At 47.7% G+C, this 25,286-nt stretch overlaps 1 protein-coding gene across 1 annotated transcript in view; it reads left to right on the top strand.

Moving 5' to 3' along the window:
- LOC142566588 (uncharacterized) overlaps positions 1 to 25,286 on the top strand; it is a 610,758-nt gene that overhangs the window by 123,246 nt on the left and 462,226 nt on the right. The window contains exon 2 of the mRNA XM_075677426.1: positions 6,772 to 6,867. The gene's annotated coding sequence lies outside the window, so the exon portion shown is untranslated. The remainder of the gene's footprint in view (positions 1 to 6,771; positions 6,868 to 25,286) is intronic.

The raw sequence follows: 25,286 nt of genomic DNA, 5'->3' as shown, positions 1-25,286 counted from the left end.
TATAATGTAGGAGAACTATTGAAAAGGCACAAGTGCACAGTTGCGCGCATGAGTTTAAGCTCAAGAACTCGATTTGCACCAGATTTCATACCTCTTTATAAGAAGGCTACTTCATTATATGCGGGCTCTTTTCAACTGCACGAAATAAAAATAATAAACAAATATAATTCTTTGTGAGATCATTTTATCATTCGAGCGTTCAGATTGGTAACTTCTAGATACGGACTTAGTTGGGCAGTTCTGTGCGCAATTAACGAAGCCACGCTAATTAACATTTCATGAATTGATCGCAGAGGGCTAAAGCCAATGAGTAGTTTGCAGCCCTGCCTCAAGATTATCAAGCGGAGGACAAAAATTTTTTTTGAACATGCTTCTATAATAGCTATACAAACGAAAGTTTTGCAATTAAACGCTCTTCCGAAGCGTAACTGACAGAAAAGGGCCCCTGTAAGGTCGAGATGACCTCACCTAGCCTTTTAGGATATTTTCATCAATGGCGTGGCTCCCTGAGTATGTTTCATGCTGCCAGTCCACTTTAGATTTTTATTCACGCAGTTTTTTCGAAGGCAAGCAGTTCAAAGTATTAGTATGAATATAGCAGCGAACGTGTGCTGCCGAAATCTTGCTTGGTCGCAGAAGCGATGCACGACGCAATGATGGCGCAGATTTAGCGTATCGCTGACATGAAGACAATGTGCTGCCGTCGAGGGAAGGAAGATAACCAACGTGAACAGCTGCGAATGCTGATGGTGGCGTTGCCGTCGTGACGAAATCTGGCACGGCAATCAGGACGTCTCAAGGCGGAACCGCATGGCGCGATTTCAGGCGCGATTGACGCGCGGATGGTGGGACGCGCGCGTCATTTTGACGCGTGCCCAGCATGATCCGTCACGAAATCGCGCCGCCGCGTGCTGCTGCTCGGAGTAGAAAAAATCGCGTCGCGCGGCGCGTTCACCAATCGGAGTTCAAGTAAGTCACGTGGCATTTGGTCACGTGGCATTTCGGCACTTTTTTTTTTTTGCCGCCAGATGGCCCTGCTCTCTGCGCATCTCGACGGAACCTCCTTGCCGGATTTTTTTTTTTTTTCGCGGCAGAACTGGCGCGCGCGTCAAGGAAAACGTGTGCTACCGTGATTTCGTTCGCGCATCGTGTTGGTTCGCGCATCGTGTTCACCTAAAATGAACAAAGCAACCTTCAACGAGGCCCTAATTACTAAAGTGGAGAAGCGTCGCGTCTCATCGCTAATACTGGCAAGACAATTTGCTAATAATATTACCAGTGTATGGTGCTCACTCTCTTCTCAACCAGGCAGGCCGCACCCACATGTCCCTCCTGACCCGCATTTTTTCTTGCTTCAGTATCAGCATCCCCCTTAATAGTAGCAATCGCCTCTTCTGCTGGGTAGTAAGCGGCCGACCCTCCTTTTTATATGTGAAGTTATAAACAAGCAGCGGCTTCTCAGCATGCGGAAGGTACATAGTCGCAGTTTCGCACACGATATTGCTGCTTGAAATTAAGCTTGATAAATACACTTCGGAAAGAAATGTCGCTGTCTAATTACACTCAGGTTATTTTTATTGTAGTGTTGTGTAAGTTTAAGGGCATATTATATATGCGGTAACAGAGACAATACATGTCGTTGAGAGTTATGTTGTCTGGCAACCCGGAAAACGCGGCGCGAAAGCGCCGCTCCTTTTTTTCGTACGGGTGCTCGCGCGTCGGCGGCAACGCGGGCGTTTGCCGCCCGTCGCGTTTTTCGCTCGCGAAAAACGCGCCATGCGGTTCCAGCTTCACGCGTCTTTTTTTTCGCGTGGGTTTCGCTTTACAAATTAACTCGACGCCGCTAGCCCTTTCCTGTACAGTACATTCGCCATGGAATAGTTTGATTATCGAGAACTTTATCCGTCATATGTAAATAGCGGCCGATGGAAGGTTGCCTAGGTTCTGATTCGTGAATTGTTGGTTGTACTTGAAATATTTTGTAGATATGATCATAAGCCCTGAAATTGTCTCTTTGAAAGGTCGAAACCTCGTGTGGGCTTCTTCTAGCGTTCAAGTGTGGGCATTGGTTTTTTTCCAAGCAGCGCTTCTTACCCCAGTATCTATGACAGTATTATCAAGCGATCATAAACTTCGAGGTGGAAGGATGGATGCTATGGATGGATGCTATGAGCGTAACCTTTGGAATGAAGTGGTTGGTTGCACCACCAAGCTCTTGTTACTGATTGCCCAATGTCCTACCTTTGTCAAAAATAGAACGAAAGAAACGAACGAAAAGCCCACGAAGAATTTCTATCACCAAGCTATCTGAACCCCAATTGGGAACTTTATTTTTGTATGCCTCCATTGTTTGGGGTCCGCCTTCTTTTCTACCAATGTTCCAACCGCCTCTTACTAATTTATATTGTGAACATATTACTTTCCCCCTGCTATCATTGAACCCAAGGGCTTCAAGGACGTCAGAGGTGCCTAAGTCAACCACTGCAGGCAGATACCTTCAGATTTTCACAAAGCATGCTCCGTCATTGCCCTATCTCTTAACCAACAGCGCCGCCCTTTCTCTGAGTAAGGCGCTCTCAAGTAGTATCGTGGAGTGTCAAAGAAGCACCGGGACAACATCTGCCTAGGGGCGGCATCCCTCATTCGTTCCTCGCTCCTCATCTCTCCTCGCTCATTCTCTTGAATGAGAGGGGATGAGGAGCGAGGAGAAAGTTGATATAACCATGGAACTGAGGCAGGGTTTCCTACTATCCTCGCTGCTGTTTATGATGTACATGGTGAAGATGGAAATGACACTAGGCGGAAGCAATGTCCGGTTTAATCTCTCGTACAAACAGGCGGCTACCATAGCGGAGCAGCAGGTACGAGGTATGTTTGATGCCGACGACATTGTGTTGCTTGCTATCAAGCAAACGGATATGCAATGTATGGCTGATATCTACGCAAAAGAAGGTGAGAATTTAGGATTAACATTTATATTTATAAATAAGGTTTTATAGTATTCAATGAAAACACTGAACAGAGAGTGCTACTACAAGGCCAGGAAATAGGTCGGGTAAAAGAACACAAATATCTTCTTGTATGGATAAACGAAGGCGATACGTTTCTAGAGAAAGGGATAAATAATAATAGCATAACGAATGATAAATTCGGCCATCATGAAAAACAGAGCTCTATGGGGATACAATAGGTATACCATTAACAAAGTTTGCGGCTTTTGGGGCGTATCTTGCCCCGCAACAATAATCGTCATCTGTCATGCCCGCGTCTCCTCTTTAACGCTGTGAGCCCGGTACCTCGAGGTCATGAATACATGCGCTTTATTATGGTGACATAGCATTTTCGACAAGAAAACAGCGAGCGCGGACTTTTCAAGAAAGAAACCAAAGTAAGGCAGATGAGGATTATCGTTGTGGAACATGATAAGCCCCAATGGGTGCAAACATTCATAAGGGTGCACGAGGTGCTCCAGAGTATGTGTAAAGGTTGATGGTTCCATGGGTTACATTTGAAAATATGGTTATTTGCTTGAAGTCAGGCGTACAATCAAGACTCGATGGCAACGAAAGGTCAGTGGGACGCCTCGCATTGGGTGCTCACAGGAAGCCTACTAATGAAGCTGTGCATGGTGGGCTGGACAAATTTTCATCTGAAGGACGCTCAAGAGTGCAATTGATTTTGCAGAACCACTGAGGAATACGGAAGAAAGCAAATGCGTTACGAGAGTGTTCTGACATTTGTACAGGAAGAAGACATTGACTTACAGTGGAGGAAAAGAACTAGGTAATTTACCAGCAAGTATGTGACCTGTGAGGTCGCAACATCGCAACAAAGAACCTCAAACGCAAAGTGAGAGAGGCTGAGACAATCTCATGGGTGGCGGCAATGGAAAAGAAACCTTCCATGAGTAACTACCTGAAAGGAAAACAACAATCAGGAAAAAAAGAATTTATGAGAACTCATACCTAAGTTCCGTACTTTCTGAAGCAAGAAAAGGATGCCTTAGAACGTGTTGTGATGAAGCGAGGTACACCAAGGACAAAGAAGCATCTCCTGGCTGCGATAAATCTAGGGAAACCATGGATCATGTTTCATGAGAAGATATCTACTCAGCTGCCGGTATAGGCTCCTCTGGCCTCCTTGAAGCCCATGGATTGAGGGATAGCAGTCGGAAAGTAAACGTGTCCGCAATAGAGTTTAGTAAGACACAAATGGAGGTTTGGTGGCCGAAAACTAGAGGCGCATCAGAGGCGCACAAAAACGGAGTTCCCAGTAATAAGACAAAAAGTCTGATGCTGCGCATTCTTTGTGTTTGTATCTTTTCTCAACTATAGGTAAGACATAAAACAAAATAAGTACAAGACCTTGGTTGCGCGACCCCCCACCCCGGTTCAAAAGGGACGCTCATAGCATACATCTATCCATCCATCCATCCACCCATCCACTGAATTGAGGTTCAGTATTGGGTGAAGTCACTTTATATATGTTTTTTTTTCTTTTGGTTGCCTGCAGCAGAGAGGTTCAGGAAGTGCTCAATAAATTTCAAAACGTGCTTCTGATGAAATAAAAGATGACTTCCCATTTATCACTTCTGGAATTCTTTATTTCTTAAATCCTTGAAATCTGCCGATGGTCAGATATCACGAATATCGTTTGTGTGTCGAAGGCACAAAATGTCAAGAGGCACTTTTTTATTCGTTTTTTATTTACAATACGTCAAAAGCCCTAATGAAGGGATTTCCCATGAGGGATGGGCTATTGCAGACGTGTTAAAGGTTAAATATTTTTTTATTGCTGTCTTGAAGTCTGTGCAACGTCAGAGGGAAGGTCATTCCAATCTTGTAATGTTTTGCCAGAAAATAAAAGAAAAGTGCACAGTGGTTCGAGCAGATATCGGGTGTACAGCTTTCGTGATTGGTGCAATCTGAATGACGATGGGCTGGTTTGATGGCAGGAGTACAAGGTGACGTGTAATAAAACTTGAATAATAGGCACAGATGTGCTGTTCCGCGGCGTGCTGAAAGGCTTCAATGATTTGCACGAGATTTTTGTTTGGTGACACTAGAATGATATGAGTATTCTTTGAAAATAAATCGGGTTCTTTACACATTCTATCATTTTATGAAGGTTACTGTGGTGATTGCCCCAAGCAGCTCATGCGTACTCATGTTTTGGTCTCATTATTGTCTGCTAGGCGAGAAGTCGTACAGAACGAGGTTCTAGATACAGGTTACCAGATAGGCAACCCAGAATGCGGTTAGCTTCATTACTAACGTGCATTATGCGAAGGGGCCCTGTAAAATCTGACGACAAATTAGCACCTAGGTATTCGTATGCACTTACTAGTGAAATTTTGGAGGTATAGATAAGATAATTCGGCCGTGAGTAATATTGCCGGCGATGAAGAGAAAGTAGTGATGTTTTATTTGTGTTTATTGTCACGAGCCACTTGTTGCACGAGATTTCGATCCGGTGAAGATCAGACTGAGGTAAGTGAATGCCAGAGATTTTAATTTGAAGATATAGGAGGCAGTCGTCTGCAGAGTCTGATGTTGGAAGAAATATTACGCGGTTAATCACTGATATATACTAGGAATAATAATGTGCCTCGGACCATGCCCTGGTGCGCACCTGAGATGACAGTACGGTAGGCAGAAGACTGATTATTGGCGTGCCCGAATCGCTGGCGGTTAGGAGGTTACAAATCCATTCAAAAACAAAGAATGAAAGTTAAGGCATGAACGTTAGAAACAGGCGCTTATGGGGTACTTTATCAAGTGGTTTCTCAAAATCTAAAAAAAGGGCCTCGACCGGTATGTTTACGTCAATACTTGATCTAATCTCGTCAATAAACAGTGACAGTTGAGTGTCGCAGGAAAAATTTTTCTGGAAACCGTGTTGGTTTATATTAAAAAAACTTAGACATGTTCAAAATTTGTTTTTGTGAGAATAGATCACATGTGCCATTCCTTCTGACCAGACGCATGTGAGGAATAGGGGTTGATAATTTTTAGACAAAGATGTACCTTTTTTGGGATTGGAATGACCTTACCCACCTTCCAGCCTTGCAGCACCACTCCAGATGAAAAAGACTGCTGGAATATATGCAATAGGATAACACTCCTTAGAGTTTTAGTATTCTTCAGTATTTTAGCATTGATGCCATCTATATCAGTGGGTGATGTCAGCTTTAATGAATCGATGATTTGTGCAATGCCATTGGCGTCGAATCTGATTTCAGGCATGATTGGGTGATTAACATAAATTGCATGAGATAGTTCGTTATCAGGTTCTATTGTAAAAACTGAACAAAAAGTCTCATTTAGTGCTTGCGTGACACAGTGTTCCGGGATCAAATTATAATGTTCATCACTCCGCACAATGTTCGAATAATGTGTAGTGCGTGATGGTTTGACAGTTTTCCAGAACTGTTTGGGGTTATTGTGTAACATGTCTGTTAAAGGAAAAGAGTAGAATGAGCACTTTGCTTTAGCAGCAAGAGAATCGAATGAGTTTAATGTCATCCGGTATGTATCCAAAACGCATTTATTATTTGAGATCTTTGCGGACCGGAATGGGCGCTTCATTTCGTTTTTAAGTCGTTTCAGTGCAGCGTTGAACTGCTTATTGACAACGGCTTTGACAATATGACGAAATACAGCCTTGGAAACAAAGCGTGCTTAAAGATGGCAAATATGGACATTTCTTACTGAATAGCCTCCACATTGAGCAGTATGGTCATCTCTTGGATTTCTATTTCCTTTTTACTAGCCCAAAATGGGTCCACTGTTGCGCCACCCGTGTCAAAGGAATGCAGAAGCGAATGCTCATCCCCACTGCCTGCAGCGATTCTGATTAGAAAACAGGGTGAGTACCAATATAATTAATAACTGAAGAGAGAAATCACGCAAGCTCAGTCGTGGCATCTTTATCGAACTTCATTGCACGCTTTCGAACCCGATTAATTTGCTTTAAGCTGCCACCACAGATCTTTCTGTTGCGTTTAGTTACATGCAGTTCATGCAACTGATTTAAAAGCATAGGTCTCGCGCAATAAACATTTTACTCCCAGCCCATCGGCTTCAACATGTGAAACAACACAATGTAGTTTACGCGTGAGAAACTGGGTCATCTACCTAGCTTAAATATAAAGGGGGCGCCAATACTTTTTGTGTTCTGCCTGGATCTCATAAGCAATAATCGTAAATCGTTCAATGCAAGGTGGCGCTCAGACAAACTCGAGCGCTGTTTTTTTTTTTTGCTCTGTCTGTCAACCACTTAGCTACCAAAGTCAGAACGCGATATGAAAAAACCCAACAGTCAGTCCTTGTATATCGGTAGGCCCCTTGCTTGACTTCAGGACCACTAGTGCCTGTCGTTTGTTGCAGTCCCACAATGTTTACACTTGTTCGCTGTAGTTCTATGTATTAGAGCACTTATGAAGGTACTTTCAAGTAGCTTTTACTGCTCTTTTCAATAGTACAAGTTTACAAAAACAGCTTATGCGGAATTGTAGTGAGGGTCGCAAGTTTGTACGGACGTGGCAAGGCGATGGTGGTCCTATGAAGTACACGGCATGAAGGCTAGTTTTTGTACGCCGCAAAGAAACGCTAAAAGCTCTTTCATTAAGACCTGGACTGATCGACAAGGTGGTAAAACTGCGCAGAGCATTCCCATAGGTTTTGCTGCTACGAAGGCATGACTCGGAAACTTAGACCAATTCCGAAGGCTGTGCAGTTTAACATGACGTCTGAAAGCGCTGTCTGTCACAAAGAAACAGTAGCAGAAATTGGCACGCCCTCGCTTTTACAGGCAACTTCTTGCTATGGTATGGGCAACATGACACGCTGCCTATTATTCGCGTCTTTAATTCCGGCGGTATAATGAAACTGGCGCGCGCACGCAGCTTCTACAGCACGCGCCACTCGTCTCAAAGAGCTTGCTGGTGTTGGCTCGTGTTTGTGCGGTTCTGGCCTATTTTGTTTGTGGACAATGGTTATAGCAACGGTCTGTTCTCCACGGAGACTAAGGTTCCACCGGGCTGACGAACATGATTTCTTATTTTTTTAAGCGAAGCTTCTTTTTGCCTCTCATTCCGTGGTTTTACCTGGATCTGTCGGTGGGTCTGCCTGTCCCTGGTCGGCTTCTCGCGGAGTAGATTTGAATTCACTTAAAATAAAATGAAGGGTGGACGTCAGTGGGATTCGAGCCTCGGCACCACAATGCAGAATCGGGATGCTCTAACCATTAGGCCGCAACCACACGTAAACTTCGCTCCTCCTAACGCAAACTAGCTCTTTGATATGATCGCTGCGTGTTAATAAATGATTTCTATACTATAGCACATGCCCAAACTGAGGATCGGCCCAGAAGCCTGTGCGAAAGTTCACAAACAAAAAAATTCTGGCAGAACTTCTCTTGAATTGAATTCTGCAGTATAACGTGTCAAAACAAGACTTGGGGCGCTATAACGTAAAACTATTCCAAACTTTTCTATTCCAGTTCTGCTATCAGCCCGCCACGATTGGTCAAAAACTTTTTTCGACCACGCCCACTTCACCTGCCTGTAACGCGACATCACACAACCGCAGAAACTCACCGCGTCAAAGTGACGTGTACGCGATAAAGATGCATTAACATGCCGAACAAAACTGAATTTTCTTCGGAATAGCCGCAGGCTGCCCCGTTGCGAAAGGAATAAAATATGGCTGCCGCTGATCGCTGAGACGCTGGCTACTCGCACCTGCCGGAGAGCATGGCTGTATTTGCATATAATAAAACTTCTTGCGTGGCCGTGTAACGTTTTCGAGCCCTTTCGGCACGTTTACCACCTCATTCTGCCAACTCTTCCTTGCTGAGGGTCAGTTTTAGCGTCATTCTTAAGCTTTCGTTGCATGCCGCCGTGATTTTCGACCAGCCACCACAAGCTAAGTAAGGGAAAGCCGACCAATCGCAGACGCCGGCACCACCCTCTTCATCCGGTTATCGATTTTCAGTGCACTGGCTCTGCCCCAGTGAATCCCTCTCCACTTGAGCGTTCTCCTCGCATCTTGTCAGCCAAGTCCATACGGCAAGCCGCTCAATGTAGGCAATGTTATTTGTTTTTCAAGCAAACAAAAGTGGCCTCCTATGAACGAGGAGAGCGTTTGATTGGTCTGTTCAGACAACCCTGCGGGTGACCGCCCGGTGCTTGTGTCGGTGGTTACGCAAGTTTGACGTCAGGAGATTGGAATAGAAACATATTGGAATAGTTTTACGTTATAGGGCCCTTGATTATGACGCACGCCATAGTGGGGGACTCCAGAATAATTTTGACCAGCAGGGGATCTTTGTCGTGGCGCCAATGCACGGGCGTTTCAGCATTTCGCCCCCCATCGAAATGCGGCCGTCGCGGCCAGGATGTGATGGCGCCACCGCGTGCCTTGCGGCGGAACACCATTGCCACTAAGCTACCGCACCAGGTAGAACCCCTCTGACGATAAATGTAGACGTTAGTGCGATTATTATTGAACAATGCATCGACACGCCGCATTGAAGCCGCCGTAATCTGTCATGTATAAGGTGCGTATGCAATCTGGCAGCTTCTTAGTGCTCCGAACCGCATGCCCTGCACCAACTGGTGCCTCCACAGCCAAGTCCCGGCATGGAGCGTGCCCGAGTGTATATACAGACAAGATTGTATGGATATGTACAACGCGTTGGCCGTGGTTGCTCAGTGGCTATGGTGTTGGGCTTCTGAGCATGAGGTAAAGGGATTGAATCCCGGCCGCGGCTGCCGCATTTCGATGGGGGGGAAATGCGAAAACACCAGTGTACTCAGATTTAGATGCACGTTAAAGAACCCCAGGTGGTCGAAATTTCCCGAGTCCTCCACTACGGCGTACATCATAATCAGAAAGTGGTTTGGGCAGGAAAAATTCCATAATTCAATTCAATTCAACGACGCGTTTGGATTGCTCCCAACAACGGAGAAATTATGATTCTTGTTTTGCTATTCAAAAGAGGCTCATACAGCCAAGCTTGCATCAGAGAAGTTCGTTCAATTGCAATACATATCCAGCTATTATTAGTAGTGGCTCATGTTGGCGTAAAAAAAAAACGTTCATTGAAGAGTGGCACATACCCAGTGCCATAAACGCAGCGACAGAGGTTAGTGTGAAAGAGGTTCATTGAAAAGGGGCGCATAAGCAGTGGCACATACCCAGTAACATAAATGGGTGTTAAACGGCCTACCCGATGCCATTTAAGTGCGCGACATACACAGTGGCACATTCTCAGTTGCCTAAGTTGTCGTTAGGTTCGTTGAAGAGCACCAAATACCAAGTGCCACGTACCCAGTGCTCTATCCTGGCATCAAATATGTTTACGAGACAGCGGCGCATACTTAGTGCCCTGTATCCAGTGACCCAAGTTGGCGAGAAAATGATTACAGACAGACAGACAGACAGACAGACAGACAGACAGACAGACAGACAGACAGACAGACAGACAGACAGACAGACAGACAGACAGACAGACAGACAGACAGACAGACAGACAGACAGACAGACAGACAGACAGACAGACAGACAGACAGACAGACAGACAGACAGACAGACAGACAGACAGACAGACAGACAGACAGACAGACAGACAGACAGACAGACAGACAGACAGACAGACAGACAGACAGACAGACAGACAGACAGACAGACAGACAGACAGACAGACAGACAGACAGACAGACAGACAGACAGACAGACAGACAGACAGACAGACAGACAGACAGACAGACAGACAGACAGACAGACAGACAGACAGACAGACAGACAGACAGACAGACAGACAGACAGACAGACAGACAGACAGACAGACAGACAGACAGACAGACAGACAGACAGACAGACAGACAGACAGACAGACAGACAGACAGACAGACAGACAGACAGACAGACAGACAGACAGACAGACAGACAGACAGACAGACAGACAGACAGACAGACAGACAGACAGACAGACAGACAGACAGACAGACAGACAGACAGACAGACAGACAGACAGACAGACAGACAGACAGACAGACAGACAGACAGACAGACAGACAGACAGACAGACAGACAGACAGACAGACAGACAGACAGACAGACAGACAGACAGACAGACAGACAGACAGACAGACAGACAGACAGACAGACAGACAGACAGACAGACAGACAGACAGACAGACAGACAGACAGACAGACAGACAGACAGACAGACAGACAGACAGACAGACAGACAGACAGACAGACAGACAGACGCCAAAAAGTCCGCCAAGTACCTTACGAATGGTAATCGCAACTAAAGTAAGTAGATCTGACGACGATTTTCATACAATGGCACGAACCCACCGTTGACCAAGAAGCGGGCAGTACAAATCGTGCCAACCAGCTCATTGAATAAGTGCTTATGATGAAAACGATTTCCATACTATGGCATATACCCACAACGGGGGATCAGCGAGGAAGCGCTTCCATGTGCTTATATTGTGAGCGCAACCCATGACTGATTCTTCTTCATCTCTACACGTCATCATCACTTAAGCAAATTCCGCATCTGTCATTATCACCATAAGCCGCACAGCTTATTCTTCGTCGTAACTCGAGCTTGGCTGGATTAAACGGTTCTTAATAAATGGTGGCAGGTGCTTTTCGTTGACCGCGACCTCTCGCCCTTCTCTCAAGACAATCCGAGCTAAAGACAATCCGAGCACGTCCGCTACTACCACTCCAGCACAGCTGTCGGCATCCGTCGTGGTCATCCAGAACCGCCTCCGTGACCTACCAGTCTTCGCTGGTCTGCGGGGAGATGACGTCGAAGAATGGCTCCAAAACTACAACCTGGCAAGTGACTTCAGTAAGTGAGATAACTCACAGAAATTGCACAATGTCCCCTTATACCTTAACAATGGCGCGAAAACCTGTTTTTCGAACCATCTACCTGATCTCCCTGACTAGGAAGCGTTCACGCAGCAACTTCGTCAGAACTTCGGCGCTTCCGCTGTCCGAACTGAGCTCGCGAAGAAGCTCGGTGAGCGGGTCCAGTTCCCCAGGGAATCGTACACATCCTACATTGAGGATGTTCTAGCTTTGTGCCAAGGTGTCAACGCCACCATGTCCCAGACCGACCACATTCGGTATATTGCTACGGAACACTATTTGCGATCACGAAGAGGCGAGCAGTGTGAAGACGACGACGACGATTAGAGGCTTGCGCGGGCTGTTGCCTCATGGCCAGTGCGGCGTATTTCCCTGTAAATATACTTGTACATAGCTTGTCGTCTGCGTCTTCCTACGTAACAATATTAATAAAACATAAACAACGTCCCCTATAGCGCTCTCGCCAACCAAAATGCTGCCACCATCCAATATGTAATAGCCACTTGCCAGCGCCTCGAGGAACTTCATTCTCTGCGGCTATGTACGGACAACACAGACCTTCGTTTGCCTTCAGCAGTAGAATTGTGCACGATCAGACGTGATATCGTTCGAAATAAACTTCATGGGCGGTGCTCTCACTGTGCGCTTGAATGTGGCGTCGCCCCTTCTCCGACCCGCTTGCGCGAGATAATCAAGGAAGAGATCGCCTCTGCGTCGCGTCTAACGTGCTGAGATGGCCCCTGCGCTTGGCAGGTGCAAACATACGCCGACGTCGCCGCGCTCCCTCCGGTCACCGCGGCACCTGTACAAACGGACCACTATGTTCCTGTGGCTTCATTGTTGCCACCAGTGCGTGTATAGCCTTAGGGCTCCGCTCCGCTTCCTGCTCGACCCATTTGCTACTAGTGTGGCTACCGCCGGCGTATCTCCCGGTTCTCTCGAAGGCGTCACCAGGATGAGCAACGTAGTTATACATCTGAAGAGCGAACAAACGTCCGTCCAGCAAAGGGTTACCAGAGAACCTCCAACCGCTCCTCATTTCACCGATCCCCCTCTCCTCCGTAGCCTACCAATACGCCTCTGAATTCTCGACAATCTCACCGCAGGTCGCGTTCTCCACGTCGTCGTTTCGTATCACCTTTCCGACCTGCTGCGCATATCTCCAACGCTCTCTCGCAAAACTCTCCGATGCACTTTTAGGAGGGGAAACAGCATCCACTGGACAGCCTACAATTCCTCCAGAGGGAGCGTCGAACATGCTCTCAGTGGTTGCGGAAGGTGTGCCCTTCGTAGCTCTCGTTGACGCAGATGCCACCAGTTTGATTATTCGGGCAGACTTTTGTTGCTGCCTCCGGAAGGTGATGACGCCTTAGTGCGGCCCGACCCTTCGTGCAGCGACCAAAGCCGTTCTTCGTCCTGTACAGTTATGTACAGTTAACTGTACATAACTGTACATAACTGTACATAACTGTTATGTACTAACTGTACATGTGCAATGTACAGTTAGAGTATTCATTGACGGAGTACGTCATCACATTATTTTTGCTATGTTTCCAGAGTGTTCCTACGAAGTTGTTTTAGGATGGCATTTCTTGGCTTCGGCGTCCACTGTTATCTCTTGTCGTGAGCGACTCGCACACCTGAATGCCACCGGTTACTCTCTTCCTGATCATGAAGAACTCATGCGCCTTGTCACCTCCTCCGATTATGTTCTTTGGCCATCAAGAGAAGAAATTGTAAGTGCCAATTCCAGTGACATTCGGGATGGCCACGTTCTCATTCTTCCCTACGGTCATACGCTATCTCATAGAATTCTTATTGCTCCTGGCCTTGTTCGCTTCTCTCATGACTCTGAACTCCTCACTGTGTTAAACTAAACTACCGAACGTCGACTGCTACCCCGTGGATGAAGTGTCGCTTCCACTGTTGATGCACAGCCTAATGCAGATGTTGCCCTTTACACTGTGCTACCAGAGTCAATGTCGTCGCCACTCACTGTCTCTTTCACACCACTCTCGGCAACCATAAGCCCTGAGGAGGCCCCTGCGAGAGTCCCGATCGGCTCGCACCATTAGAAAGCCCCTTTCGTCATTCACCATCAGTTTGCCATCCTTCGGTATGACGACTGCTGCGACTCATCGTGTACACACTGACGGCTCCAGAATTGTTCACCGGTGGTCATATCACGTGTCTCATACGGAGCGCTAAATAATCTTGGAAAATGTATCGAATATGCTTCGACAGAATATAATACGACCTTCATGGAGCCCCTGGTCCTTTTCAGCTGTTCTAGTGCAGAAAAAAGCCGGTTCATTGCGTTTTTGTGTCGATTCCCGTGCCCTGAACAAATTCACGCGCAAGGATGTTTACCCTTTGCCACGCATCGACGACGCACTAGATTCTTTACAGGGTGCCGATTATTTTTCTAGTCTTGATCTTAGATCCGGCTACTGGCAAATACACGTGTCAGAGTCCGACAAGGGGAAAGCCGCTTTTGCCAGCCCAGATGGGCTATGCGATTTAATGCGATGCCCTTTGCGCTCTGCAATGTGCCTGCCACCTTCAAACGCATCATAGACAATGTCCTGCGCGGTTTAAAATGGAAGACCGGTCATTGCTATCTAGGCGACATCGTACTGTTTTCCGCCACGTTTCCAGAACACCTGCAGCATCTTGAACAAGTGCTAACCTGCCTCGCAAACTCTGGCCTACAGCTCAACAAGAAAAAAAATTACTTTCGCAGGAAAGACTATCAAATATGTGGGTCACTCAGTGAGGAAAGATGGCATTTGACCGGACCCTGAGAAACTTTCCACCGTCCTTGAGTTTCCTCGTCCTCTGCGCACAAAAGAGCTCAGCAGTTTTCTTGGACTGGCTTCCTACTTCCGGCGCTTCATACGCAACTTCGCTGCGTTTGCGCATCCGCTCCATCAACTTGCCTCAAATAACGCGCCCTTCGTTTGTTCCGCCGATTGTGAAAGTGCCTTTTTGGCGCTCAAACAGGCTCTGACGTCCAACCTGGTACTGTGCCACTTTGACCAAAGTGCAGCTACTATCATTCACACTGACGCCAGCAGTCGTGATTTCTGTGTGGTTCTCCTGCAACGTAACACCACCTTGCGTGAACGAGTCGTAGCTTACGCGAGTCGGACGCTGACCGCTGCTGAGAAAAATTACACCATCTCCGAACAAGAGTGCCTTGCTGTTGTTTGGGCCGTACAAAAGTTTCGGCTATACCTCCACGGCTGTCACTTGCGTCTTGTTTGTTACCGCCATATGTACACGTTTGGCAGGATTTAATACTATCTGCCATTTGGGGCACCATAAAGAAACATCACTAAGGCAATCCTTAAGAAGACTTTGGTCATCAGAAACATAAACATCCGTGAAGAAAACACAATCGTCGCGAAAAAAGGACAGTGAATCTCAGGTTGGGAAATTCCAAAGTTGTTGATAAGCGTTTAGACTAATAGGTGCCAAATTAAGGACTATAGAGGGACGCCAGAGAGAACGCTGCCCTCTCCAGATGCACAGTCATCAGCTCCCATGTACTGCATGCGATTATTGGGGTAAGAAACGAACCAAACTGTGATTTTATCATTGATGCCTACGTACCTTAATTTGTGCACATCCTTTCGGTGCGACGCATGGTGAAATACATTGGTGACGTAGAGGAAAATAAGGTCTTGGCCGAATTTGCCGAATATTCATGCCGACATATGAGCGCATTGGAAAAGCATTGTGTCATGTCTGGCATCCAAGAACTGGGCGGCGTAGACGTAGCGTCGAAAGAACGTTTATTCCTGTTACTTGGCAGGCAGCCAACAGGTTACATACTGCGCGCGGTGGGCCCGTGCGAGCGGTCTTTTAAAACCAGCACGGGCTACCCGATAAGAGATAACCAGAGAGCATGCGCAGACAGCACGCGATAACACGCGTGCTTGCTTTCGCGCGCACACAACATCTCCTTCCTCCTAATGAGCACAAAGTCCTTTTGCCACATTATACAATGCAACTAATGCTATGGCTGATATCTGTCAGGAGGTCGCCGGTCCCTCTGTGGATAGCGTCGCTCCCCTGGAGGGTCGGTCGTTGCCGCAGGGGCCGCAGCTGGAAATGGCTCGTTGGCGCTCTCAGGATCCCTGAAATCTGGAATAAAATCTTCCGTGATGCTCTGCTTTGAGCTGTCGATGCTGAGCAGTAGCTGGTCTTGATGACGACGCCAAATGAGCACCCCATGATTCGTTCTAACGCGAACCTTGTATGAAACGGGGCCAGACTGCTGAATGATAGTGCCAGGGACCCATTTCTCAGGACCTCTGTAATTCCTCACGAGGACCTCATCATTGATGTTGAAAAGTCGCTCACGTGCCTTGCGTCGCACCATATCGGAGAGCTGTTGCTGAGCCACTCTTCCCCCGACAGAAGGCTTGACTGCGTCGAGTCTCGTGCGCAGTCGTCTACCTATGAAAAGGTTTGCTGGAGTTTCTCTTGTAGTCGCATGCGGCGTGTTGCGGTACGTCACCAGGAACGTCTGTAAGGTTGCCTGCAAGGAGTCTTGGGGTCGTCCTTTCCGCAACGCAGATTTCATTGTCTGTACAAATCTCTCCGCAAGGCCATTCGTGCTTGGATGGTACGCTGCACTCACGATATGACGACCACCGAAGCCTTTGACGAAGCTCTTGAATTCTTCGGAAACGAACTGTGGTCCGTTGTCGGTCACGATGGTCTCGGGTACGCCAAAACGCGAGAACAGGTCTTGGAGACACTGAATTGTGTGGTACGCCGTAGTCCTCTGCATGACATAAACTTCCGGCCATTTTGAGTGTGCGTCCACAGCAACAAGGAACATTTTGTCTTTCATGGGTCCAGCAAAATCCAAGTGAACTCTTTGCCACGGCGAAGTCGGCCATGACCATGGATGAAGCGGAGCCGGTGCTGGTTCGTTCCGTTGCTGTTGACACTCTTCACATTTCTTCACGTGTTGCTCTAGGTCCGCGTCGATACCAGGCCACCAGACGTAGCTCCTCGCGAGTTCTTTGCATCTTACGATACCGGGATGACCCTGATGAAGTTCCTCAAGCAAGAAGGCTCGGTGTTTTGAAGGCACAACTACTCTCATGCCGTACATTAAACACCCTTGATGAACTGTGAGCTCCAAACGCTTGTCGAAGAAATGTTTCAACTCCTTCTCAGCGACATGCGACGGCCAGCCAGCACTTGTGAAGTTCAGTACCTTGCTTAGTAATGGATCACGCCTCGTTTCACGAGCGATGTCTTGGCCTGTGACAGGCAGCGTTTCCAAACGAAGCGAATAAAAAATTTCGCTTTCTTCTTCTGATTGCTTTTCGCTGCTGTCGAGCGGCAAGCGCGATAAACAGTCTGCTTCCGCATTATCGGAAGATTTCTTGAATTCAAGAGCATAGTTGTAGGCTGACAGCGTCAGCGCCCAACGCTGCATGCGGGCAGCTGCCATCGCGGGAATGCCTGTTTTCGGGCCGAGAATTGTTTGCAGTGGTTTATGGTCAGTCACAAGCGTGAAGAACCTACCGTAGACGTAGAAGTGAAACTTCTTTACGCCGAATACGAGGGCAAGGGCTTCTTTCTCGATCTGACTGTAGTTCTTTTCGGCACTTGACAAGGTGCGGGATGCGTAGGCAACCGGTCGAACTGATCCATTTATCATTTTCTGCGAAAGAACTGCGCCTATACCGTACTGAGATGCGTCGCAGGCAAGTTGAAGCGGTCGCTTCGGATCATAATGGGCAAGAACTGGAGGGGAAGCCATAGCTGCTTTTATCTCCGTGAAAGCAAGCTGGCATGACGCATCCCACGTCCACTCCGTTGTTTGCTTTAGCAGCCTGTACAACGGCTGTGCCAAAGTCGAGAGACGCTGAACAAACTTGCCGTAATAATTGACCATCCCAAGGAATGACTGCAGTTGCTGCTTGTCTTTTGGAGCAGGCGCATTTAGTAGTGCCAGTACCTTTTCAGGCGATGCGCAAACACCCTCGGCGTTGATGACGTGGCCCAGATAACGGAGCTCTCGTTGAAAGAACGAGCACTTATCGCGCCGGATGCGCACACCGCGTTCCTGCAATCTTGACAAGACGGCTTCCAAGTTACGGAAGTGCTCTCGCTTGGTCTTGCCTGTGACCAGGATGTCGTCAAGGTAGCAACTGACTCCTTCCAACCCTTTCAGCATGTTGTCCATAATTCTTTGAAATATGCTTGGGGCGGACGAAATGCCGAAAGCCAGACGGTTCATAGTATACAAGCCCTTATGCGTGTTTATCGTCAGTAGTTTCCGGGAGCCTTCCGCCATAACTACCTGCTGGTAGGCCCTACTCAGGTCAATCTTCGAAAATTCCTCCCCTCCTGCAAGCGCTGCGAGAAGGTCATCTATCCGAGGTAGCGGGTAGCGGTCTACTTCTAGACAGGGATTGACGGTGGTTTTATAATCGCCACACAGTCGGAGGCTTCCATCCCTCTTCACTACCGGTACCAAGGGCGTTGCGTATTCGCTTGTAGCAACAGGCGTTATGATGCCAAGCTTCTCCATTTTCACAAGTTCCGCTTCTACTGCACGTTGCAGAGCAAAGGGAACGCTTCTTGCCTTTACAAACTTCGGCTGTGACCCTTCGCGAAGGACAAGCTCGGCCTGCTCTTCCGTGATGGTACCTAGCTCATCCTTGAAAAGTTCGGAATGGCTTTCTAGCATGGCTTCCAGCTTTTCTTGCCAGTGCTTTGATATTTCTCGAGAGAGACCAAGGTGATTAAAAAAAAACTAGGTTCTTCCAATCCAAACGAATATCTTGCAACCATTCTCTGCCGAGGAGTGCCGGTCCTGTAGAGTCCACGACGTACAGGGGAAGCTCCACGCACTGGTCGTTGTGGCGCACGACGACTTTCGCCAGACCCTTCGGTTTTACTATGGCCCCAGTATACGTGCGCAGCTTTAACGATGCTGGCTGAAGTCGCTTACGTGGAAACAACCTCTGGAATTCGCGCCATGATATGACGGATACGGCTGCGCCGGTGTCAAGCTCCATCGTCAGTAGGACACCGTCAACGTTCACGGGTACAGTAAATGGGTCTGCGTTGAATGATTTAAGTGAGACAGACGACTCGTTTCGGACGGACGTGAGCATCTTCACACGTTTCCGGAGCTTTGCCTCCCTAGCTTTCTTTCCTTTCCTGCAGGCGCGTTGAATATGCCCTTTTCGGTTACAATTGTAACATGTATCGCCGATATGAGGGCATGCTTCGCTAGAGTGATTGGGTGACCCGCAACGGAAGCAGCTTGCCGACATCACAGACTGCTTTTCGCCTCGAACCTTATTCACTTCGTACGCCGGGGATGCGCTGTTATGCGTGAACGCCGCGCTAATCGTTGCAGTTTCCATGGCAAGAGCTCTATCTACGGCCTTTTGGAAGGTTAGCTTTTTGTCTTCCGTGAACAACACACGCTGAATGTCCTCGCGGAGCAGGCCGCAAACGAAACAGTCCCGGAGCGCTTCATCCAAGAAACTTCCAAATTCGCAACTCTGCACCAGCCTTCGAAGTTCCGCGACAAATTCGGTAATGGACTCACCGCTTCGCTGTGACCGCTTGTAAAATTTAGCACGCTCTGCGATGACAGACGACTGCGGTGCCAGGTGATCGCTCAGGAGTTTCAGGAGACTGTCAAACTCTCGTGACGACGGTGCGTCCGGTGCCGTCAGCGACTTGAGCAGCGCGTAGGTCTTCGCGCCGATGAGACTCAGGAACGCAGGAACCTTCTTTGCTACTGGAACATCGTTGACCAAAAGATAGGCTTTCAACCTTTCCTCGTACGAGCGCCAGTCACTCGTGGTCTCGTCGAAAGGTTCAATGTGGCCGATGTGACTCATGACTCACTTGGAAGTTTCGGCTGCCGTGATGCCAGTTTCAGGAATTTCACCGCAGGGAAATCTTCGTGGCGGGAAGCTTTTACACAGAGGCCAGGTTCTTCACACTGCGAATTCCGTACGGCGGTCATCCCATCCTCGTCGCCAATATGTCATGTCTGGCATCCAAGAACTGGGCGGCGTAGACGTAGCGTCGAAAGAACGTTTATTCCTGTTACTTGGCAGGCAGCCAACAGGTTACATACTGCGCGCGGTGGGCCCGTGCGAGCGGTCTTTTAAAACCAGCACGGGCTACCCGATAAGAGATAGCCGGGCAGAGAGCATGCGCAGACAGCACGCGATAACACGCGTGCTTGGTTTCGCGCGCACACAACACATTGTAAAGGAAGGTGTACAGTCAGTGCATTTTACCTGTGCTGACATATGGAGCAGAAACTTCGAGACTGACAAAAACGCTTCAGAACAAGGCAAGGACCGCGCAAGGAGCGATTGAACAAAGAATGCTAGGCACGACGTTAAGAGACAAAAAGAGAGCGGCTTGGATCAGAGAGAAACTGGGTATAGCCGATATTCTAATTGACAGCAAGAGAAAAAAATGGAGCAGGGCAGGTCATGTAATGCGTGGGTTAGATAACCGGTGCCCGATTAGGGTTCCAGAATGGGTGCCAAGAGAAGGGGAGCGAAGTCGAGGACGGCAGAAGACTACGTGGGGCGATAAGATTAGGAAATTCGCGGGCGCTATTTGGAATCGGTTGGCGCAGGTCAGGGGTAATTGGAGATCGCAGGGGAAGTCTTCGTCCTGCAGTGGACATATAATAGGCTGATGATGATAAAATGTTCAACGCTAGCGTCGGAAATCACTTTGGTGTTTACGAAAATTGGCTGTGTGTTGACTATGGTGATCAAGATTTCCATACAATGGCACATACCCAAAATGCGACGTTGACCAAGAGGCGGGTGGTACAGTGGCACATGTCCACCATCGCGGATATTGCACGAAGCGGGACGTACACGTCGTGCCTACGCCAAATGGTTCTTTCAGGTGACTGTCGCCTGTGCACAATGATAATTACTTTTATACAAGAGCACGTATAGGAAACAGGGCACTGGCCACGAAGCGACCGGTACATTGAAAACAGATAAATATACACGAAGGAATGGAAGCTATGTAAGATTTTTCACATTTTCTAGCACGCGCACGTGGGAGCACATGCGCGCTAGTTGCCATTATGCCCAAGGCGCAGGAATAAAATGCGCAAATTTACAACATTTCAAAAGCAAGAAAGCTTCATTTCACATACCTTCCAACCGTGTGTTGGATCTGAGCAATTCTTTATATTAAGAGGCCGCAACGATGCGAGAAGGTAACCTTCGTAACTGCTATAAAGTGCCTTTCAAATTAGAAAGGATACTTCGCATAGAAGGTTTGGAAAAGTTACGGAGTAACCAAAGCAGCTAAAAAATAAGCACGAAAAAATAGATGCTAAATGAGAACTGCTAAGTAATGTTGAAACTTTGGTTTGGAATAGTTTATTTTTTAGGTAGAGATAGGCAGTGCGAAAAATCAAAGACAAAGAAGGGAAAGCTGTTGTTCACGGAGTTAGAGGTAGATATAGAATATTGTTATTCCTTTCTCGACCCTTTACTCAACACCCACTGTTGCGTTCAATGAACTCTGTATGCAGTCTTTTCGAAATGCACTTTGCTCCCAAACGGCGCCAAACCGCTAGAATTACAGCTGCATGCTATTAACTACGTTCGATCGGCGGCATTTTCGCAAACCTGTACATCGTTATAATAAAGTAAGGAACCCACTTTCGTACCATTCCTTAATACAAGCGGTGTAAAGTTGTCATAAAAAAAGCAAAAAAAAAAAAAAGAACAGACACAGTGGCCTTGAATAGCGATGGCGTGTTTTATCCACTGAAGCATTTTTCAGGGGTGTTACCATGTAATGGTCTCCGCCTTAGAAGTCACAAGGAATCGCAGAGCATAAGAAAAATCGCGAACGAGCACGGCATGTGCGGCCACTTTCAAATATGTCGGCAGCAAGCCAGCACTTGTCACCTTTTTCAGTTTTACTTGTTACCTGGTGCCATATTTTGTTGGCTATATTTCTTCTTGTTCTTTCTAGAAAGCTCCGTGTCACCTACACCCTTGGTTGGTAAGGATTTCATTAGTGCCCTCTTCCTAATCAGATACATTGCAAACTGCAAAAAAAAAAATGTCCGTCGTTGATGGTTGACGGTAATGCGGTTACCAATGAAGCATTAAAGTGGCATGACGTACGGCCAATGTGGATGTATCCATACATGGATATATGTTATGAGCATCCCCTTGGGAACGGGGCAAGAGGTTGCGCTACGAAGCTCTTGCTATTATACCGCCTAATGTCCTACCTAGATTTAAAAAAAAGAAAAACGAAAACAAACACGATGAACTTCCACAACCATATTTTCAGACCCCTTATTGTGAACTTTGGTTTTGTACGTCTCCGTTTTTTGTCGTTTTCCTACTTTTATTCCACCAATCCTCCAATCACCTCTTACTAATCCCTATTGCGGACATGTTTACTTTTCCACGGCTCTCGCTGAACCCAAGAGCTTCAAGGAGGCCAGTGGAGCCTGAATCGACCGCTGGGCAGATGCTTTCGCTTTCTAATGGAACATGCTCCATCGTTTCAATAGCTTTACCGCAGCAGCCACATACTTCTTCCTTCTTATATCTCGCTTTATAGGTGCGTGTTCTAACGCATCCTGACTTTGCTTCAAAAAGTAATGAGCTTCACTTTGAGTTATCATAAATTGTTTCTTTAATGGTTTAGTTTCTTCCTCTCAAGTACGACAGCACGTACCCGAGCACACGAGGGTTGGACCCTCCCGCGTGTAGCCGTGCGCGGCTTAGCCGTGTCCGGGGAAAAGGGGATCCTGGGGGTTGAGCCGATGCCGGGTGTTTTGGACCTTGAAGGCCCCCCGGCGGAGGCAACACACCCCTTTGGCCTCTGCTTCACATAGACGGCACCCCCGGACTGACCCACCCGGGGGAAATCGGTAGTTGCCTTTTCCTGTCTTTCTCTCCCTCCATACTTTGTCTTTCTCTAACTTTACATCTTTCCTGTCTTCTCCTAGCTTCCATTTACTTCCAATTTTTCCAGGCAGCAAGGGTTAACCTTGTGTGAATAGGCAACCTAGGTTATCTCATATTCGGTTATAGTGATAACGTACAGCTGGCGCTTACAGGACCTGTTTTTTACAGTCCCTGTAGCGTCCCCTTGTAGGGCTCCACGGTGGGTGGTTGGCGTTATTGCTGAAAATTACATTATTCTATGGCTAGTTCCTTCCCTCCCCTCCCAGATCGCCCTCAGAAAAGAGGGCGCACCGAAGATGTATTTCAGTTTTTTGGACGACAAAAACCCAACTTCCCACGATTTCACGTCATTTATTCGGAAAAGTCAGATAAACAAGTACGCACAATCTCCCCATTTCTAGTTTCCAAGTCTTTAACTGAGGCTCTTGGTCCAGGTTACAAGGCGTCAAGGATGGCAAGTGGAGATCTCCTTTTGGAGCTCCGTGACCTGAAACAATACGAAAAGTTACCCAATCTAGTGTCTTTTGGTGACTTTCAAGTGACAGTGACTCCGCACCGCACTATGAGCACTACACGCGGCGTTGTCTCAGATGATGACCTGCTTCAGCTGACAGAGCCAGAGCTCCTAGAGGGCTTCAATGAGGAAAATGTTGTTAATGTGAAAAGAATAAAGATAAGGCGCGATGGTAAAGAAATTGCAACCAAACACCTAATTCTCACTTTCAATTCAAGTGTCCTGCCCGAATCAATCGAGGCCGGGTACATAAAGCTCCGTGTCAGGCCTTACGTGCCTAATCCACTCCGATGTTTCAAATGCCAGCGCTTCGGCCACAGCTCGCAGAGCTGCCGAGGCCGCCAAACTTGTGCTAAATGCAGTGCCAAGGAACACACCACTGAAACTTGTGAGAACGCTCTCAGCTGTGTAAACTGTGATGGGGAGCACGCCGCGTACTCGCGGTCGTGCCCATCCTGGAAGAAAGAAAAGGAAATTCTTACAATTAATGTCAAGGAAAATATCACTTTCAAAGAGGCACGCAGGCGGGTTTCATACCTGCCCAAGAAAAGCTTTGCCGATGAGACGCGTCAGGGGGCAGCGTCACAACGGCCTCCGGCGGCTGTCCGGCCCACAGTCAGCGAGTCGGCAGTTACGCCGTCTGCCCCTGCGGCGGTTGCAGCTAGCGCTGCTCCGTCAGCCGAGGAGAGGGGACCATCGACCCCGAAGGTGGCCGCAGCAGAGGCTGCCTCAACTTCCCAGGTCCCTTCCAACGCTGGCAACAGCCGGCGCAGCCAAATCCCTCAGGGAGCCCCATCGACCTCCGGGCTGGTGGGCGCAAGGGTCTTGTCCTCCAAGGCGGGACTCACCCTGAAAACTTCTCGCTCGCAAGAGCATGTGTCCGGAGCCTCACTAGAGGCAATGGACACAACACCTATCCTCAAGGCGCACCAAGCGCCTAAGGAGCGGCGAGGCTCCCTCGAACGCTTCAAAAAGGGCAGAACTCCCGTTACAGGGCCTCGAAAGAGGTCTGTAACCTAAGACATCTCCACCGTTTCCGTACACACAGCACTTATTTACTTCCAATATGGACACACAAATAATCCAATGGAACGTCAGAGGTCTTCTTAGGAACCTTGATGACGTACAAGAACTTATCCAAAAACACAATTCAAAAGTGCTGTGTCTACAGGAAACACACCTAAAACCACAACACACAAACTTTCTCCGACCCTATGTCAAGTTTCGCAAAGATCGCGATGATGCAGTCGTATCATCAGGTGGTGTTGCCATTTTGGTTCATAAAAGCATTTCCTGTCAGCGCTTACAGCTACAAACGCCCCTTGAAGCAGTGGCGGCTCGAGCTGTTCTTTTAAATAAACTCGTCACCATTTGCTCGCCTTACGTACCCCCACACTACAAATTAACGAAACATGAATTCCAATCCTTTATAGATCAATTGCCAGAACCTTATCTTGTTCGTGGTGATTTCAATGCGCACAGCTCCCTGTGGGGCGACTCTCGTATAGATGCGCGAGGTCGTCTTGTTGAACAGTTCCTTTTTTCTTCTGGTGCGTGCCTTCTAAATAAGAAGGAAGCCACATATTACTGTCTTGCAAACCAAACCTTCTCTTCAATTGATCTCAGCATAGTTTCTCCATCCATACTGCCCGAACTCGAATGGGAAGTTACAAACAATCCTTACGGGAGTGACCACTTCCCTATACTGATAAGAACATGTAAAGAAAACGAATATCCTCCACGAACTCCTAGGTGGAAGATAGACACAGCCGACTGGGAGAAATTTCGAACTCTCACCAGCATCTCATGGGCCGACATTCCATCTTTAGAAATTGATGCTGCCGTGGATTATCGTACATCATTCATAATAGATGCCGCAGCAAAATGCATATCCGAAGT

Source organism: Dermacentor variabilis, unplaced genomic scaffold (assembly GCF_050947875.1).
Source record: "Dermacentor variabilis isolate Ectoservices unplaced genomic scaffold, ASM5094787v1 scaffold_13, whole genome shotgun sequence".
NCBI lineage: Eukaryota > Metazoa > Arthropoda > Arachnida > Ixodida > Ixodidae > Dermacentor > Dermacentor variabilis.
This window is presented reverse-complemented; position numbering and strand designations above follow the sequence as displayed.